This window comes from Sapajus apella, unplaced genomic scaffold (genome assembly GCF_009761245.1).
Source record: "Sapajus apella isolate SASKATOON/1434 unplaced genomic scaffold, GSC_monkey_1.0 scaffold4, whole genome shotgun sequence".
NCBI classification, from domain to species: Eukaryota; Metazoa; Chordata; class Mammalia; order Primates; family Cebidae; genus Sapajus; species Sapajus apella.
In genome coordinates this window covers 43,556,822-43,568,588 of record NW_022436944.1, presented here as the reverse complement: position 1 = coordinate 43,568,588, position 11,767 = coordinate 43,556,822, and the positions used below count along the sequence as shown (strand labels likewise).

Here is an 11,767-nt window from a genome sequence, read left to right as displayed (position 1 = left end):
GATGAAGACTGTGTAAAACTGTAATTGGTCTAACACATTATTGTCACGTATGTAGAAACAGCATAGTTTTATTCTAGACTGCCATTCCAGTTGCATGACTATGGGTAAATCTAACCATATGTAAATCTAAACTTTTCTGGTTCTTAATTTACTTTTACTAAGATGAGGATGGTGGATTAGATATCCTCAAAACCCCCTTCAACAATAAATTCCAAAATTATACATTATGTCATAATTCTATGGTGTTTTTTGTGATAGATTCTTGGACATGTACAATGATGTGTATTTGTGTCTGAAATCTGCACGGTCCCTTTGGCGACGAGTATTTTGTACCAAATTTGCATTTTTAAGTGAGAACTAGAATGACTGTAAGAAATAAATCTTTAGTTAGTAAACAGACAACACACAGAGTGGGAGAAAATCTTTATAATCTATATATCTGACAAAGGACTAATATCCAGAATCTACAAAGAATTCAAACAAATTAGCAAGAGAAAAACAAATAATCCCATCAAAAACTGGGTTAAGGACGTGAACAGACAATTCACAAAAGAAGATATACAAATGGCCAACTAACATATGAAAAAATGCTCAACATCACTAATGATCAGGGAAATGTAAATCAAAACCACAATGCGATACCATCTTACTCCTGCAAAGCAACAACAACAACAACAACAACAACAACAACAAAAAAAAAACAGATGTTGGTACCAATGCAGTGAAAGGGAATACTTCTACACTGCTGGTGGGAACGTAAACTGGTACAACCAGTAAGGAAAAGTGTGGAGATTCTTTAAAGAACTAAAAATAGAACTACCATTTGATCTGTCAATCCCACTACTGGGTATTTACCCAAAGGAAAATAAGTCATTATACAAAAAAGATGCTTGTACATCCATGTTTATAGCAGCACAATTTGCAACTGCAAAAATGTGAACCCAGCCCAGATGTCCATCAATCAACGCGTGGTTAAAGAAACTGTGGTATACATATACAATAGAATACTACCGAGCCAATTAATGGCATTCGCAGCAACCTGGAAGGGACTGGAGGCTATTATTCTAAGTGAAGCAACTCAGGAATGGAAAACCAACCATTTTATGTTCTCACTCATAAGTGGGAGCTAAGCGATGAGGATGCAAAGGCATAAGAATGACACAAAGGACTCTGGGGACTCGGGAGGGAAAAGGTAGGAAGGGGGTGAGACATAAAAGGCTACAAATTGGGTTCAGTGTATATTGCTCGGGTGATGGGTGGGTGCACCAAAATCTCACAAATCGCCACTAAAGAACTTACTCATGTAACTGAATACCCCCGTCCCCCTAAAATCCTATGGAAATACGAAATACAAAATAGAAAAAAAGCCAGAAATGTTCAATTTGATCTAGTTTTCCCAACCACAAAAATTCAAAGTAGGTTGGTGCTTTTTTTTGACCCCTGGGGATAATCAGACAAAACCACGTAAACTGATTTTGAATAACAAAAAACTACTAACACATTAAGAAAATATTAATGCTCTTTCTATAAAGCATTTGAATAAAATAAAAAACTTTCCTTCATGGTTTTTTTTCCCGCTTAAAGTTTACAACAAAAATTTATTTCTTGCTCACATCATTTTCAATGTGCACTGATAGAGTGGGGGAAAGGCACTTTGCTCCCATTTAATTTAAAGACCCTGTCTTCTTCCATTTAAATCAGGTGCCATGGACCCATCTGGCAGTCTAGTGAAGCATATAGACCTTTCTTCAGAATAACGTCTTTAAATCCTAACAGAAAATGCACAGTATCACAAAGAAAATAGATTATATTGAAATAAAGTTATCAAAGGATTAAAAACTTTTGTGTTACAGGGCCAGGCATGCCTGTAATCTCCAGTACTCTGGGAGGCCAAGGTGGGATGATCACTTGAGCCCAGGTTTGAGACCAGCCTAGGCAATACAGCAAGACCCTATCTCTACAAAAATAAAAATAATAAAAAATAAGCTGGGCTTGCCAGTGTGTGCACCTGTGGTCCCAGCTACTCAGGAGGCTGAGGTGGGAGGACTGTTTGAGCTCAGGAGGTTGAGGCTGCAGTGAGCTGTGATCATGCCACTGCACTTCAGCCTGGGTAACAGTGTAATCCTGTCTAAAAAATAAAAATAAAAAAAAGAAAAAAGTGTTACAGATTTAATAATAAATGACAAAAATCCAATTTAATCTGCTAGGTCTAATAATTGTATTTTTGAGGTAATGAAGCATTATTTAAAGATATCTGAATAACTGTAAATTGATTCTACTGGTGACAAAGAATATTTTGCTGGATCCTTTGTACCTAGCTGACACATTAGTGAAAAAAGTGTGGAGGATGGTGTTTGGAAGTACCTTGTATTTCTGCTACCCCTTGTCAGTGGCCAGGACTCAGTCATATGGTCCTGTAACTAAGCGCTAAGAAACAAAATTTCACTAGTCCTTACTCTGATGTCTCTGCAATTTGCTTTTCATTTTGGTTGTCTGAAGCTAATTCTCTAGTACATTTCTCGGCAAGCGCTCATGTGAGCAATATTTGATTCTTGGAGTGTTTATACTATTTGTCTGGGGGAGTTGTAACTGAAGGTAAGTCTGGCTGGATAGAAAGTAAGTGGCTCATGTTTTTCTTTCTTATCTCTAATATGCTACTCCACTGATTCTCTTCCAAGCACCTAACTTCTGAGTCTAATTTGGATTTGTCCTTCCTTTCAGATGTCATGTAAAAGACTTCTTTTAGCCTGTTTTGAACTAATAGTTTATAATCTATTTTGTGGATTTTTTGGGGGCATGTTTTCATTGTAGGAATGTTATTTTGCCCTGTATTCCTTTATCTTATAAAAGCTTTAACAATTTTTGTTTTACTTTTTCTTTTTTAAAGATGTTTTCCTGTACTTTGAAAGGGACAGTCCAGCCTAATTTTCCCCAACTTAATAATTCTAGAGCTCTCTTTTCAGTTGTTTTCACAAAGTTATTTTACAAAATATGGTCTCCCACTTTGTGGGACTCCCTCCTCTGTTGTCCTTGCCCTCTTTTTATATGGACTGTTTCTTGTCACCTTTTGTCCTACAATGCTTAATTTGGATTCCACTTCAAGCAGTTTTCTTCAGTGACAGCATCTGTTCTGAAAGACAACTTCGGTTTGTTTACTACGGGAGTTTTAAAGGCCCAGACTGCTTTAGCACTATCAAACGGAACACTTGCCTGTCTCTTTTATTTACCTATGAATTAAATATTATAAAACACACATGCAGTCTCAGCGGTTGCTATGTAATTGGCTTGCTGTGCTTTCCAACGAGTATTTGGTGGCACTTCAAGGGCTCTCCTCTTCTCAGGGCCCATCAGCCTCCTTGTTTCCTTCCATTTGCTTCCTTCCACATACTAACTGATCCCACACTGATTTTCTAGTTGTGGGCAGTATGTCCTTAACTTGTTAGTATTTGGGGGTTTATAAGGGTACTTGGCTTTGAGGTTGTTGCTATCTGTAGGTTTTTGGTTTTGATATTCTACTTCCTCTGTTTTTATGATGAGATTAAAGAACAATGTCACTGCTGCTACCTTCTTCCAGAAATCTTCCTGTAGTTTGTATTTTTAAATTTAAAATAATTATCGTTCAAGGTCTAGTTCAGAATTTGAAAATCTGGGGCTGTCATTCTAATGAAAATATAGTAAGATACTTAGGATTTTCAAACTGTGATCTCTGAAATCACAGGAGATTTATGCACACATGGTGCATGTCTGTGTGTTTATTTGCACTTGTTTTTCTTTCTTTACCCCACTTCAAAGAGAGGGGACTCACTATAGACATTGTACTTCAATGAAATATTTTTGTGTGAAGAAAGGGTTACATGGTTAAAAGTATCTGAACATGGCCGGGCGCGGTGGCTCAAACCTGTAATCCCAGCACTTTGGGAGGCCGAGGCGGGTGGATCACGAGGTCAAGAGATCGAGACCATCCTGGTCAATATGGTGAAACTCCGTCTCAACTAAAAATACAAAAAAAATTGGCTGGGCATGGTGGCGCGTGCCTGTAATCCCAGCTACCCAGGAGGCTGAGGCAGGAGAATTGCCTGAACCCAGGAGACGGAGGTTGCGGTGAGCCGAGATCGCGCCATTGCACTCCAGCCTGGGTAACAAGAGCGAAAACTCCGTCTCAAAAAAAAAAAAAAAAAAAAAAAAAAGTATCTGAACATAACTGTCCAGGGGTCTTCCTTTAAAAACCATACTTAAGAATTGACTTTCATAAAATAGATTTGCAGAGACAATTTAGGCCAAGAACTTGAACTCTAAGAAGTGGAGTTCACATACAATACATGTATATTTTAATAAAAGTAATCTTTCATGATTTTCAAAGGCTTAAAACAGAGTATATACTTATTAAATTCCTTTACATTTCTATTAAGAACTGTTTTTACTAGTTTTACTTTTCTCCCATTTACTATCAGCTACTAGAAGATCAACGGGTATCAAATACAGTCTTAAGTTTTCTAACTATTTACTTGGAACAAATGTGACAACTTAAACTAAGGTTACAAAAACTTAAAGTAATCACAGAAATAATCAATTAAATTTGATGTTTCCTCTTTGTCTTAGCTATCTTAAATTTCAATTTCCTTCAGAAAACTTACAAATAAGATGTTCAAAGAAACAACTTCAGGAAAAACAAAAACTGGAACCCTAAATGTCAGTGTTTGTGGAGGAAGACATGGTTGGATTCCTACCCGGTAGGTCAAACATTCTGGCATATTACATACTGCATATCCATGGAATCAGACCATACCCATTTGTCTGTCAAATCCCTGGATCGGGGGGAGGATCTTTCTTGTGAGCAGAGAACTTTTCACTTCCCTAAATGCGGAGATCTCAAGGAAGCAAAGAGGGCAGTACCATACTCAAAATTATGGCCAACAGCGTGGGAAAAGGTGGGACACAGTAATGGTGTCTCTTTTGAAGTACTACAAGACCCAATTTTAGGACCTTCTGGTAGATTCTTATCTATTAATTGCAGCCTCCATATTTGATTGCTGGTAAACATGGCCTTCCTAGGAAACAGTTCATTACTATAACGCTCTTAAGCTTTCCCATGTGCCAGACAGATAACCACCTTCCTTCACCTGAATACTCACATTAGTATTCCTGGAGCCTTGAAATATTTGCCAACATGGTTGATTGTTAGATAAACAAGGCATTGTAAATGCTTATTCAGACACTTGCCAGAAAAAGACCATATTCAAGATTTCATAGAAAAATTGTGAAGATGAAAGAAAACAAAACAATTTGTGTTTTACAAATCAGGACTTCAAACACAAAACCCCAATTGCTAACAGATTACATTCTTCTCTTCAACCGGCAGAATCCTTCACTGAAAAATGTAGTGAATCAATGTTATATTCTCTTTGAACTTGTTTAATCATGTGTAATATTAAAGAGATGTCAAACCTGATGTTTACATTATAAAATACAGTTCTTCTTCTACCAGTGAACTGTCGGTCAACTTGGCAGGTTCAACTCTGCTTTATTTATTACTAGGATACTTCATCATTTAAGCATGTAACATAGAGAGGTTCTTACCAGGCAAAATGAAATATCAAAACCCGGGGGGAAGATGCCATAGATATCCATTGGTATTATTATAAAGGTAAGGCCACAGTATTAATAATAAAATATATTCTGCTAGTACCATATTTAATTTAGACGTATTAATTATTCTCTATTTGCTACAACTGTTTCCTGCAGATAAGTCAGAATCCCTAGTGAGTTTAAAAAGAACAATATCATTCTTTATTATCTTTTCTCTGAGATGACTGATGTAGAACACTGGAATATGTTATGGGTTGAATGTTTGTGTTCCCCACAAATTCTTATGTTGAAATCCTAACCAACAATGTGATGGAAGGAACCTTGGGGAGCTCTCTCATCTTCTTCCTGCCATGTTAGGATATAACGATAAGTTGGTAGCCTGTAACCCAGAAGTGAGAACCCACCAGAACCCAACCGTGCCAGCTCCCTGATCTTGAACATTTAGCCTCCAAAACTGTGAGAGATAACTTTCTGCTGTTCACAATCCACTCTGTCCATGGTACTTTGTTATAGTTGCCCCAAACTAAGAATCAAGGGGATTTTAGTGATCTAACTCAAGTCCCTCATTTTACAATGAGGCCATACAGGATCCACAGAGTTTTACTGACAAATACATACAACATTTAGTATATGCCCACGATATACCAGGCATCATCACACACACGTTTTAATTAATCCTAACAACCTTGTGAGATGGATTTTTGTCATGCTAAATTTAGAGATGAGGGAAATCAAGAGCTACATGACTTGTTCAAGAACACACATGCAGTTATTTAGTTCTAGAGCCAAGATTTCAATCTTCAGAGTCCAAATCTGTTTTATTTATTAGTTGTTTGGTTAGTTCTCCCTAACCCCTGCACCTTGCAATTTTACATTTAATGTTAGGTGACTTGCCTAATGTCATGCAAATAAACATAATTTTAATCTAGGTCTGACATAAGGGATCTAGTGTATTTCCTCTTCTTTTCTCCATTACATTTCCATTACTGGGTAGTTAGTATTGTGCTCAGTATAGTATATCTATCCCCGAATTAAATGTATCAACATGTTTTGGGCTTTTATTTTACTTTAAGACCACTGCCTTCCCATTTTTTCAATGCACCTGATTTAACATCCTTTTTGCTTTGTTTCTGGCACTATGCCAGACAATTGTGGCGAATATGGGAAAAGCACACGTATAGTTTTCTTTATTCTTGGGTACTTAGAATTTTGTTGGAGAAATAAGATTTCAATCAAGGAGGTAGAGAAAAAGAACTGCTAAAGTATGTACTAACAACTGAAAGTCCTGAGAAAACAATAGTAAAGACTGAAATGAAGGGGGAAATAGGATGCAGAACTGACAGGAAAGGAGGTGGGCAGGAGAGATGACTTAAAAACAGAGAGTGAGTAGCAAAATCCTGAACGGTCCATGTGAAGCAAGAATAAGGAGGCTCTACAGGGCAAGTTTAAGGAAAGAAGGCTACTGATATGGTTTGGTTGTGCCCTCACCCAAATCTCACGTTGAACTGTAATTCCCAAGGCTGAAGGAGGAACCCGGTGGGAGGTGATTGAATCATGGGGGCAGACTCCCCCTTCCTGTCCTCACGATACAGTTATAATAAGATATGGTTATTTGAAAGTTTGTAGGACCTCCCCCTTCACTCTCTCTCTCCTGTGGGCTATGTGAAGACGTGCCTGCTTCCCCTTCCCCTTCTGCCATGATTCTAAGTTTCTGGAGGCCTCCCCAGAAGCAGAAGCCTGTACAGCTCACAAAACTGTGAGCATAATTAAATCTCTTTTCCTTGTAAATTACCCAGCCTCAAGTAGTTCCTTATAGCAGTGCAAGAACGTACTAATACGGCTACCTAGTTGTATAGTGAGGCTATAAATGGTGGCGTTACATAACCATAGTTCATGATGCAGCTATAGACTTAAGAAAACAAAACTAAGTGCTACCATCCATTTATTCTGTCCAACATTGCAGGAAGTCTTTTATAGTATTGTACATTAATCTTGATTGCAACCCCATGAAGTAAGGATTGTTAGGTCCATGTTCAGGTTGTGTAACTGAGGCTCTCAGTCAGTTGCCAATTTGCTCAAAGTCACAGAGAAATGAGAAGTGGAGATCCAGTATTCTAAACCAAGTGAGCTGGATTCCAAAACTCACATTATTTTTAGCAGCAGTTTCTCAATGAAAATCAACAAATTGTTAAACAACAAAAAACTTTCCCCAAGCAAAAATCTTAGGCATTCAAGTTAAAATGTTTTCAAACATAACCACAAAGTAAAAAACACACTTAAAAGATGAAAAGTCAAGAAAACCTTCAAGTCTAGGTTTCTCATGCAGTCAAATTAAGAAGTTATAAACACATGTAGTAATGCATAATAGTTACCTAGAAATACTAATGGAACATACATATCATATTTAAGAGTGGTTTACATATTCCTCTTTGCCAACTTTACCTGCTAAATACCTAATTTTTGGGGGGAGAAACAGCTTTGGGGTTTTATCTCAGACTATTCCATAGGAAGATGTCATTTAAACTGCCAAGAAAAATAATTGCTGTTTTGCATTCACCTTGCAAACCCATGACAGTAAATTCTACAGAGCCTCTCCCATTGCGAAGGAGCTGGCAAATAATGAATATGTCATTATAAGAAAAATAAGGAAATAAGACTCTGGGACTATTCCTTATTTTGAAGGAATAAGGGTGTCTTGAAGATGGACAAAATATTCCCTAAAAAGCTCACTATAACGAAAGCAGTAAGCAATCCAACATTTTCACTACAGAATATCACAAAGACAGGATGATCGAGACCCTGTCATACAGGACACTGCACTGCAGACAACTAGGGCTGAGATCATTATGCATATTTCAGGTCATTGTTTTCCAAGTCTCACTTATATGTGTACCTGCCTGTTCAGGTACTAACTGAAGTATTCTTCATTTGACATTTTCTTTTAACTTTTTAAAAAATAAAATACCTAGTTTAACCCCAACTTTAAAAAATCATGAAATCATGGCTTTCATGTGTTGGTGGTATACTTTTATACTTTTCCTAACATAAAATTAACATTTATAATTATAATTTTAAAAAACGTTTATATTGTACTACCAGTAACCATTCTGCATACTTCTGGTGACAACGTGCCACATTCTGGGTGATATCTTTATAAGTGGCATCTTAATACAAGAATGGTTAAAAAGTATTCCTCAATAACGGTGTTATTAGGGGAAGCTACCCAACTCTAAAGAATGTGTACCTAAGCTCTTGTAAGTGCTATTGCTCTCAGGCTAAAAACTTGGTGAAAAAATAATTTTTGTGAAAATGTAAAGTATACTGTATAATTCTGACAAATACACTTTTTCCTTTGCTATTTACCGTTCAGCAGAGCTTCTGTAGGCACTCAATTAAAATGGCTTAAGCAATTCTTTAAATATATGGTGATACTTATCATTAGTTAAGGAAAAGTCAGTTATGCTCAAGCTGGGAAGCGGAGGGATGAGTGAGATTTAGAGATGCAGGGTTCTGTAGATCTGTTCAGGGAAGCAGCAAAGGGGGAGGTAGAAGTTAGCAGCTGCTTTTGCCAGTACGTTTTCTTCTGGTTAAAGAACTTCCAACCTGGCCACTGTGTAATCACTGGTGGTCTTTGAGAGGCCAGTCATTCACTTTCATTCAAGTCAGGTAATGAATCCGTCAGTACTCTTAATTAGCAAAAGCTAATGGTCCCTTTTATGGCTAAAAGTTACGGTACCAACTGTTTTAAAACTATTTTATGACAAAAGGTCTTTTAGAAGTTATGATTTGGGTGAGGGGTGCTTTAATATGGGATAAACTATATTATACCTAGTGTGATACAGATTGCCTACTGAGGGGGTCAGCAGAGCTGCCTGGGCTGTGGAATAACACAGCTCTGAGCTCAGTCTTCCTTTGGCCATGTGGTTTCAGATAATTCTTTAAGCAATTCTATTTCAGTTTCCTCAATGAGACTACTAACATTATCTACCTCAAAGGATTGCTGTAAAGATTAAATGATGTGACATGTAGAAATAAGGGCTGAATAGTATAAATAATATCTAAAATAACAATAAGAAGTCAATAAATGCTAGCTTATCAGCTACATGAAGCAACATTTCTTTGAATGACACCAAAATTAAGATAAAAATTTGTGTGTCAATGAAAGCTCGGGTTACATCTTTGCTTTTCAAAAGATGTTAGGTAAATACTCTTGGAAGATACAGATGTGTAGCTGCAGCCTGGAGTCTTCTACATTACTATTTTATGATCTGTATTTAGGACTTCACAAACATTTGAAAAATGCTTAGTAATTAATGAAGTATTTTTTCACATTATCATCTCATTTGATTCCCAATGCAAACCCTAAGTAAGCAGTACAAGAATTATTCATATTTTGTAGAAGAGGAAACTGAAGTTCAGAAAGGTTATTTAATTATTCCATAATTACAGTAACTAGAGAAGTATTTTTTTCACTATACCAACTGTGCCCTCATAATTATTTGTTTCACATTTTAAGATAAAGAAATTAGGTACTACATAATTAAATTTCGATTTAAGGTCATAATTTGTTTTGTCTTTGAATTTAATACCTTACACAGTATTTTCCAGCACAGTAAAATAAAGTTTCTGAATGAATTCTTAGAGCATAGCTTTATACATATGTATATATCTCCCCCATTCTTATTAGGTTTTGGAATAGCATCCTATAATTGGAAGGCCCTAAAAGTAAATCTAAAAAATTATGTCAATGGTTGTTGTTATGCAGATGCTAAACATTCTTTCTATACACTGCAACCAATATAGTTTACTGCTTGAGGGGAGTTAATATGGAGCACTGCAATTACACTACAGTTTAACTAAAGTATTTGCTATAAAAGTAAGTTACTGACTTTGTCTCCTTAGATAAAAGTAGTAAGTACATTTAAATAATAGATTAAACAGCCAATCTACCATAAAATACTTTGACAATACTGTTGATTTCAGGGGTCAGGTTTTGGCTTACCCCTTCAAAGACTGTCCTCATTACTATTAAATATGGTTGTTAATTTGTGCTGCTACCAGGCTAAGCTCCTCTGTCAAAGTCGTTGATTTTCTGCTAAATGTAAGCCAGGGTTTTATGACCATTAGAGGTGCAAAACAGTCACAACAGGCATATGCAAACACACTATTTTGAAATAAAGCCCAGTGTCACGGTTCATATGTTCTGTACATTTCGAACATTTAAGATCTTTAACATTAATTAAACTGGCTTAATGAAAATGGCTGGCATTAATTCCTATTATTTTTTTGAGTGGAAAACTAAGGACCAAGCTATGTTACAGTAAATGATAACCCTTAAGCATGTATGGAGTTTAGAACTGTACTGGAATAAATTTAAAATGGGTTCAATCTCAAACATATTTAATGAGGCAGCCAATGGTTACCACATTACACTGTGTGGTAATTAAGGAGAAATCATACAGTTTATGTACTATTTTCAAAAAGCCAACCAAACATTTTAGAGAAAAAATGGTGAGGGGAGAGAACAACTTATCAGATCAAGAGGCTACTTTGAGGCCCTCTTTGCAAGATTTCCAGCATCTGGGAACCCAGGAAGTCGGGCCATCTCAAGTCAATGGCAAGAGAGTCCCATGGCCTAAATGTTCTGTGGGACCTAGGGAAATAGTTTTGACTACTCCTAGGTACTAGGAGTCAATATCTGGTAGAAACTGAATCTTGGACCTCTCATTGCTTATAGTAAAGCAGTATTTTCTTTGATGTGAGAAGTTAAATTTACCTGGGTATTCAGGTTACAGGCTCAGATTCCTCTTCCTAATTCCAAGCTGCCTAGAATTTTGCAAATTAATATGATTTAAATGGAAAACATTCCTAGGGTGCGGCCACTAGTCATGCCCACCTTATTGCTGTTTGGTTTAATTATTATCTTTTTTCACTTAACACCCTTACTAGAGTATATACTCAGAAAGAATTAATGTTTTAAGTGGAAAAAGAGGTAATTTTGGGCAAGGGGCACTTACAAGTAAAGTCAGGTCTTTCGTTAATGCAACATTCAGTAAACGCAACATTTACTGATCTCTTTTCAGTGCGGATATAAAGTCTCACTCATAGAAGGGCTTAACCATCTAATTTGTAATATGAACACATTGTTATAAAACCACTGCTGCCAACATTTCTACAGTGT

General features: G+C 36.6%; 1 protein-coding gene across 3 annotated transcripts in view; it reads right to left on the bottom strand.

The window, feature by feature from the left end:
* Window positions 1-11,767, bottom strand: part of UBE2E2 (ubiquitin conjugating enzyme E2 E2) — a 365,295-nt gene that overhangs the window by 119,215 nt on the left and 234,313 nt on the right. The window lies entirely within an intron of this gene.